Here is a 9,531-nt window from a genome sequence, read left to right as displayed (position 1 = left end):
CCGACCGGTTGCGACTCGCACTCTCTAGGCTAGCAATTTACGTGTTGTAGGAATCGTACATTTCAATGGGCTCGCTGCCTGAGAGCACGCTGCCTGAAACAACTACTACTAGCTCCTTGCACAACAGACAGAGGCTTACAATTTCACGCATTTTTATCGTGTCGCCATCGTTGAAATGTTTTTTCGTAACATTTATTGCTCTTTTCTATGTACAATGTTTGAGATAAAATAATTATAAATAAGAGCGATTATCGTTGTGGATAATACCGTAACGTGGATAATAAAGACATCACGCATTGGCGATAAAACGTTGGTCTGGATGGTGTAAATTTGTTTTTGTTTATGATCCAACATCATTTGTTGAAAATTTTCAAAAAATGATAATAAATAATCACAAACACTATTTCCCTGTGACTTATAACTATATATTTAGATGAGTTGTTGCTTGTAATTCTGCCAAAGGAACAGAGCCTTCTTTTTGTCAGTATATAAAAGGATGACGATGACAAAAGTGTATTTTGACCGTGCCAACCCGATGTTGCCGTCATGAAGGCCCTAAAAAGATTACCGCGGCGCGACTTGCTTATCGCTTCGCATAAATCATGTTTTTCCACGTGAAATTGAAATTAATGCATGAAACGTACGCGAAACGTAAATAAACATTGAGAGAGGCAAATTCCTCCATGGAAATTAAATTAATTAATTAATTAGATTACTCCATGGCGAGAGAAAGAATACTTCCAAGAAACCCTTCACAAGTTTCCGCTTTTTGGGTTTCCAAAGACCCAGGGTCTCTGTTTTCGAGAAAAACTCGAAAACAGAGACCCCCACTAAAACGTCTCATTATATTGGGGGTCTCTTTTTTCGAGATTTCCCGAGACCCCCTAATATAATCCCTGTTTATTAAGCGTGTTGCAAATTTATTTATTTATTAAAACCCAACTTTTATCGCAAAAACCGTGAATTTATGTTTATTTATTTATCAATTTATTTATTTTTTTTAAATTCATTTCTTTTTTAAAGGCCAGGTGCGGGCAAAAAATTTCTATTGATCATACATTTCAATAATTATCGATCTATAGTTTCCCCTATGTTTCATAATTTTTGGGATTTTATTTGTGTTACACAAGCTTGTTGAAAATAAGCACTTTCTTATCAGTGGGGGGATAGTTCAAATTACACAGTAAAATCTCTATTCTTTTGTATACAAATTTTGTAAATAGAGAGGCATTTTAAAAAGCTATGAAAACTAAACAGTGTGGTAAAAAATGTTATCAGATGACTAAATATAGGTAATATAACTTGAATTTTACATTTCTGGTATTTTTATTCAACTTCAGATTTTTATTTTCATGCTATAGCAAAAATTATCCACCGTATATCCACCATCTTTTTTCACCTTCTAGGGAGTCACCAGACATGTTATTACATTAGGTTAACCACCCAACTACTGAAAAAAAGTCTTCCTGGTTTTTATGGAAGAATTTTGCCAAATTTTGTATTTGACAATATATTAAGGGAAATTCATGTTTTTTCGTCTTGATTTCTGTTAAAAATATTTGATTTATGTACAATTAACCAAAATTTTTTATTAAAATTTCATGCCTGTACCTGAGCTTTAAGGCTCGCCCAACACAATATATTTGTCTTCATCTATCATTTTGTTATTGCATTGTACGTTATTATCTTTTATGCTTGTAAATAAATGTTACGAAACTAGTGTCAGCTTTTAAAATAATCTCCCGCTTTTTAGCTTCTAAAAGGCACAGCATGCATTTATACATCTTACTTCTAGGACGTCGACCTTGTATTCCAAAATGACAGTCTTTTCACACGCGTTCAAGAATTCATCAATCTCTTCTTATCGTTGCGGCATGTTCTTTGATCGGCACATCAGTTACCGTTTATTACTGATACGTCATTCTGTGATTTTGAGACGTTTTAGTGGGGACCCCCCATAAGGGTGTCACGAAACCTAAGACCACGAAAGCTAACGCCCGTATTCTTAAACCGGACTTTAGTCGTAGTTCGAAGTTCGACTTGGAAAAGTCGTAGTTCGAGCTATTACTTCAAATTCGATTAAAAAACGAAGTAGTCGAAGTTTGCAGTTCGACTTAATGAAGTCGAGCTTTTAGTCGAGTTGCACACGTCTGGGTAACAAAGGCTATACATTGGCCAATGACAAGAGAGTATTTGAGGAGCAGACGAAATTTTGCGCATTGATATCACTTTCCATTTCTTACAACACTTTTTACGCATCAGGACTATATACATGAAAAATAATTTTAATCGTTAATTATTAGAACAATATCAGTATTAATTTAACAGTGAAGTATATTTGATTAACAACAAATAAAATCTTAAAAATATATTTAGGAACCATGGCGGTACGGTAACTTTTATATTTTCTAGGCCCCCAACAAAGTATGATCGCCACGAACCACGCATTCATAGCGTGACAAGAAAGCGATAGGCCCCCTAAACATTCCATCGCGTGGTGAATTGCCGCATCTCCCATTGTCGCTATGGCGTGACGTAGCTCAAGTCGGACTTGCGCGAAGAAAATAATGTAATTTGTATACAGTTGTAAATAAAGATGATTTTCATTATTATAATTTATACCAATGTATATTTAATTAAGCTAATATAAATATAGATATTTCATTCTTCAATATTAGTCCAGTCAATCTAATGATATACCCACCACAAATTGCAATAGTAACAAAGCAAGTATTTTTGAATTCCATATAAAGTGTAGAGCAACATACTAAAAGTCACCGAAAATCCAAGCATTGGGTCAAGGGGTCAGAGGTCAATAAAGGTCATTTTAATTCAAAATTAATATGCCCCATTAATTACATATATTTAACCATTTGAAATACATTATATACAAGTTTGATTTATGTCATCCGAAAGCTTATTAAATTTCCTATTCAGTGATATCAAACTTATAGTCATAAGATGTGTCAATTTTGGCAAAAAATGTTGTTTTAGCTGTAATCAACAATGGTATACACACAGGGATACCCTGGGGTGAACATTTCAGTCCAAAGCGATACACTAATGACCAGCTGAAGATGCAAATGAGTGACATCTCCGTTCCTGTTGCTTCTGGATGATCTACATTCCATTTTTTCCAGATGGCATTTGTGTTGCCATGGTTACAGTATTTATATTGGGATGTATAAGTATTTTAACGATTTTTTAACCAGTAGAAATAGAAAGATGTTCAACAGCAGTTTGACAATGACCTCCATGTTGTATGACGTTCGGACCATCTGGACTGGATTGAAAGGGTTTCTATGAGAAGCCTCAAAGAAAACCAGAGGTTTGGCAAGAGATATAGGAATGACTACATCCAGACCAAATCTGCGCTGAAATGTATGTAATGCCTTGCAATAGTATCAGGGCGTTACTCCAGCAGCGGCCAACATAAGACCTTATGGCCACACGTCAGGGACACAATGGCAATTGAAAAATACATTTGGTTACGACTCAGAGACTTCATACCATTGATACGGGAGTTACTGCAGGTGATTCGGAATATAAGCAATGTGGTATTAAGCATTGAATATTTTGGCCAGAAAGTCTTGCAATGTATTCAAGATCCTGGTAATCAAGTCATATGTACATACAGGCAAATATGTGTGCATTGATCCTACAGTTCCAGAGGAGACTCGAGGTGACAACATGAACATGAACTTTGTTATCCACCAGCACTTTTTGAAACTACCAACTTACAATACTTTAATAAACCAACATGATGCTATGTGGAAACAACTTCTTCTGAATAGTCTAACACATCCAAATCACTGAATGATGTCCAGTAGGCCTACATTCTAGATGGTAGTGCTCTACTGCACAGCATTCCATGGAATAGTGTAGAGATCTGTAAAAAATATTGCTCTGCCATCATAGTCTTTGATGATTATGAAAGCGGTTCATACACCAAAGACGGCGCACATGGTAAGGTGACATGTTCCACAAAATTAGATCACTTTCTGTAACAAACAACAATTTATAAATCTTCGTAACTAGTATTTGAACAACATGGCCATGAGTGAATGCAACTGCTGATGCAGATGTTCTTTCGGATAGTACAAAAAACCATTGAATCAGCAAACAGGAAAACATCTGTCATTATCCGATGACACGGATCTACTAGTGCTCCTCTGCAGTCAAGCATTTAAAACATCTTGTGATATTCTTTAGACTGGAACTGAGATGCTGGACTATCAAACTGGTTCAAACAGTACTTTTGAGAGACATCTGTGATAACCTTCTGTTTGCTCATGCGATACTGGTGACACAACATCCAGAGTTTTCAGAATTGGCTCTAAAAAAAGCTTGTCATTGCACTTATTTCTTACATTATGCTGTAGTCTTCAGATGCAAACAAGCTACAAAGGATGACATTGTGATTGCTAGAGAAAATGATTTAGTGTGTCTGTACAATGGACGACCTGGAAAACGTGGAATGCCTTTGACTCCATCCCATCTACAAGTACAACCTCGCATATCGCCAACTTCATAATCGTACCACAACCAAGGTACTTAACATCATGTTCAAGTTCAAGTTATCTTTTAGCAATGGAGTGGGGTTGATATGTGTACCGAGGATTGGGGATGGAAGATCAGATGATGGAAACATGGTTCCTCTACACACAGACTTAAAGCCAGCACCTGAGTATCTCCTTGAAGCATTCAGGGGTAACTAGAACTATATGTGGTGAATGCAATGGCATTTCACTGTACTAATACCCGAACAAGAAAGTGATACTGATGACATATAAGTTGTGAGTCCTTTTCTATTTGAAGGATTAAACAATATCATCCCACACGGAGCAATTCAAATAAAAAGGTCTGGATTAAAATGATCCTACAAAATATACAAAAATATCACAATACACAGTACAAAAATTGGATAAAACAATCTAATGCGGAACCATGACCGTCCTGTGAATTTTGAAGGAGAGACAGCAAGACAGTGTCGTCAGCAAATTTGACAAGATGACTATTGTCCTGTTCTCTGCGACAGTCATCATTCTTCTAGCTAGCATTATTTTTCCTATTTCATGATGATGCAATAGGTACTATACAGGAAAAACATTATTTGCACCAAATACTACCAAAATATAAATAAAATATATATAACCATAATTTAGTTTTACGTAAACGGTCAATGACCTCTATAGTTACATAAAAACTGTTGTATCAATTAGTTTTTAGAGTAAGCAATACATATTATACACATTTGTAGTTATTTAGATGTTATTGGCAGGCATAAAATAATGAATAATTTAGTTTTACGTAAAAGGTCAATGACCTCTATAGTTACATAAAAACTGTTGTATCAATTAGTTTTTAGAGTAAGCAATACATATTATACACATTTGTAGTTATTTAGATGTTATTGGCAGGCATAAAATAATGTTACCTACTACTACACTACCTGTTGTTGATAACAATTTATCATTATTATAGGATTATTTTTATTATTGTTATTATTATTTATTTATTTATTATAAGTGCATAATTAATTCAAAATACTTAACATCATTTTTCCTAATTCATATGACGATAGGTACAGAAAAAACACAAGTTACATCAAATGCATCGACAATTATGGAATAAGACATTGCATGTTAATAATTTTGTTAGGAAAAATTTGAGTTTTTGTAAAAGGTCAATAACCTTTTGACCTCTAGTTACGTATAACTGTTGTATAAATTGTTTTTTTAATGTATATTAGTAGGATATATATACTCTACACATTGGTACTAAAGCTATTTAGATATGATTATAAAATAATAGATTATAGGCATAAACGCTACCCCCCACCCCAAAATTGTTTACATTACATTTGATCAAGAATCAATTTCAATAAGAATAGTACATCATTACTTTTAAAATTCTTCTAGTTAACATCATGTTTCCTATTTTATATATCGATAGGTACAGAAAAAACACAATTTTGATTAAAATGCATCCACAATTATGGCATACGATATTGCAGTTAATCATTTTTTTAAGGAAAAAATGATTTTTTGTAAAAGGTCAATAACCCTTTGACCTCTAGTTATATAAATAAGTGTTGTATTTTGTTTTTTTAAATTGCATTTTAGAAAGAAATATATATTCTACACATTGATATCAAGATTATTGAGATTGGATTATAAACCCACAAGTTATGGGCATAAATGTTACCCCTACCCCAAAAATATTGACGGAATAAAATCACTATATAGTTGTTGAGATTACGTAAAAAATAATGTGTTCCAATGCTTCAATTTTCGGTGACTTTTAATATGTCATTCTAAACTACATTTGGAATGAAAAAATCAATGTTTCGTTACTATTGCAATTTGTGGTGGGTTTACCTCTAAATATCACTAGATTGACTGGACTATATCTGGCCAATATAACAACTCAATGACTGTTACGTTTTTTATAAACATCGTTTAAAAACCATTTAGTCGACCATTTAGTCTGCCCCCTCCAGGACTAAAAAAATCGATCAAAATCCGTCTCGATTTAGTCGAGGTTGGCCTGATTTAGTCGGTGATTTAGTTGAAGTTCGGTTTATGAATTAAAATGACGTCATTTTTTTAGTTTTAGCTCGAACTACGACTAAAGTCCGGTTTAAGAATACGGGCGTTAGACTTTTAACTCACACAAATTGCAAGAAAAGTTTTTTTTGATGAAATGTGTTCTTTAGATCCTACTGAACACATTTATCAACGTTAGGACATTTTTCGACAACGAGAAGTAGCCTAATTTGCATAATTAAAAATGGCCGCCATTTTTAATAACGTACTCTGTATCTTGGAAACCGCTAGTCACAGATACTTAATTTTGGTGTCAAAATCGTTAAAATATATGTTTTTATATTCACTGTAATGAAAAAGTTTGTCCAAAAATGAAAGGAAGTGCTATTTCTAACATTATTGACCTTTGGCCTTGGATTCTCATATCTCAGCAACCACTAATCGGAGATATACAAATTAGGGCTTAAATTGTTCAGAAACTACACATTTATATCCAGTCTAATGGCATGTTTTGCAAAAAATGGCGGATTCTAACATTATTGACCTTTGACCTTGATTTATCATATCTTAGCAACCACTAATCTGAGAGACACACAATATGGCTCAAATTGTTCAAAAACTACATATATATATTTAGTCTAATGGCATGTTTTTGCAAAAAATGGCCGATTCTAACACTATTGACCTTTGAACTTTGCACTACATAAAATCGCATAACTTTGAAAATATTGTACATATGAAATTATTTTTAGCGTCAAATTGTTCAGAACATACCTGTTTCTATAGAGTCCAATGACACATTATGTCCAGTAATGACCTATTGTATGGTTAGTAACATTTGAACTATATTTGAAATGGATTTTTAAACCCGGAATCTTCTTCATAGATGTAGGCATTCATTAGAACATGTGATTTGGCACTACTACTTGTTAAGAATATGGTGGTAATTTAAAGTGCATGTAACTAGTTGATTTAATTTAGTTACTGAAAATATTCACTTTAAAAAAAAATATTAGACTATGTATACATACATTATAGGTTTTGATTATTAATAAATTTTCAATTAGGTCTTACTCATGAGAAAGTTGATGTTGGCACTATTAACAGAGCCAACAAAGATGTAGTTTTTTTTAATGATATATTGTACATACTTTAAATAGGCCATGCCATTTTGCAGGTTTATTAAATGTATTTTTTGATCAAATTAAATTGGCATTAAATGGCATATTCAACAAACAAATTTCTAAAGATTATTTAGTTTATATTTTGTTAAGGATAGCATCACTCTTGAGGGCATTCTTTTAGGTTGAAACATAGTCTTATTAAGAAGGCCTTTCCTACTACTAGACGCATTGTTGACAACTGGAATTTTAAAAGATCGATATTAATGCAACATATTTAGTTTAGTTTAATTAATTGGCTATCGAGACTCATAATTAGGCTGACCACCACTTGCAATATTTTCGCTGTATACAGTAAAAACCTCAGTTTCTTATGGAATTTATTTATTTCAATAACCATATACAGTATGACTACTAGTGGTGTATAGTTTTTTAACCTTTTATAATTTGTTTTTGTACTTTTTTTACGTGAATGTATTGTGTATGTACCATGTTTCTATGTGGTTTAATTTTTACCATCATTTTTTAACCATCAATTTTAATGCTTTTAATATAAATATCTTGTAATTCAGCTTCAGCTGCGAAGACGATAAGAAATAAAATAAACAAACGTGTAAACTTGTAGGCAGTTTATGGATGAATGCAATAGTTTATGCTTATAAATTTAATGTACCATGGCCTACTTTAAACTAAACATAATAAGTCAATGTTGCAACTCTTACATTTTAGAGTGCCAAATCACATGTTCTAATGGATGTCCACATGAAGAAGATTCCAGGTTTTAAATCCTTTTCAAATATAGTTCAAATGTTACTAACCATACAATAGGCCATTATTGGACATAATGTGTCATTGGACTCTATAGAAACATGTATGTTCTGAACAATTTGACACTAAAAATAATTTCATATATACAATATTTTCAAAGTTATGCGATTTTATGTAGTGCAAAGTTCAAAGGTCAATAATGTTAGAATCGGCCTTTTTTGCAAAAACATGCCATTAGACTAAATATAAATATGTAGTTTTTGAACAATTTGAGCCATATTGTGTGTCTCTCAGATTAGTGGTTGCTAAGATATGATAAATCAAGGTCAAAGGTCAATAATGTTAGAATCCGCCATTTTTTGCAAAAACATGCCATTAGACTGGATATAAATGTGTAGTTTCTGAACAATTTAAGCCCTAATTTGTATATCTCCGATTAGTGGTTGCTGAGATATGAGAATCCAAGGTCAAAGGTCAATAATGTTAGAAATAGCACTTCCTTTCATTTTTGGACAAACTTTTTCATTACAGTGAATATAAAAACATATATTCTAACGATTTTGACACCATAATTAAGTATCTGTGACTAGCGGTTTCCAAGATACAGAGTACGTTATTAAAAATGGCGGCCATTTTTAATTATGCAAATTAGACTACTTCCCATTGTCGAAAAATGTTTTAACGTTGATAAATGTGTTCAGTAGGGTCTAAAGAACACATTTCATCAAAAAAACCTTTTCTTGCAATTTGTGTGAGAAAAGGGTAATTTTTAGCTAAATCCCATGGACTAAATGGCAGATGCGGAAATTCACCACGCGATGGAATGTTTAGGGGGCCTAGCGCTTTCTTGTCACGCTATGAAGTGCGTGGTTCGTCGCGATCATACTTTGTTGGGGGACTAGAAAATATAAAAGTTACCGTACCGCCATGGTTCCTAAATATATTTTGAAGATTTTGTTTTTTGTTAATCTAAAGTACTTCACTGTTAAATTAATACTGATCTTGTTCTAATAATTAACGATCAAAATTATTTTTCATGTATAGTCCTGTGGCCGTATGTCACCAATCACACTTAAGTGAGATATTTCCCTTAA

This window comes from Antedon mediterranea, chromosome 3 (assembly GCF_964355755.1).
Source record: "Antedon mediterranea chromosome 3, ecAntMedi1.1, whole genome shotgun sequence".
Classification (NCBI taxonomy): domain Eukaryota; kingdom Metazoa; phylum Echinodermata; class Crinoidea; order Comatulida; family Antedonidae; genus Antedon; species Antedon mediterranea.
This window is presented reverse-complemented; position numbering follows the sequence as displayed.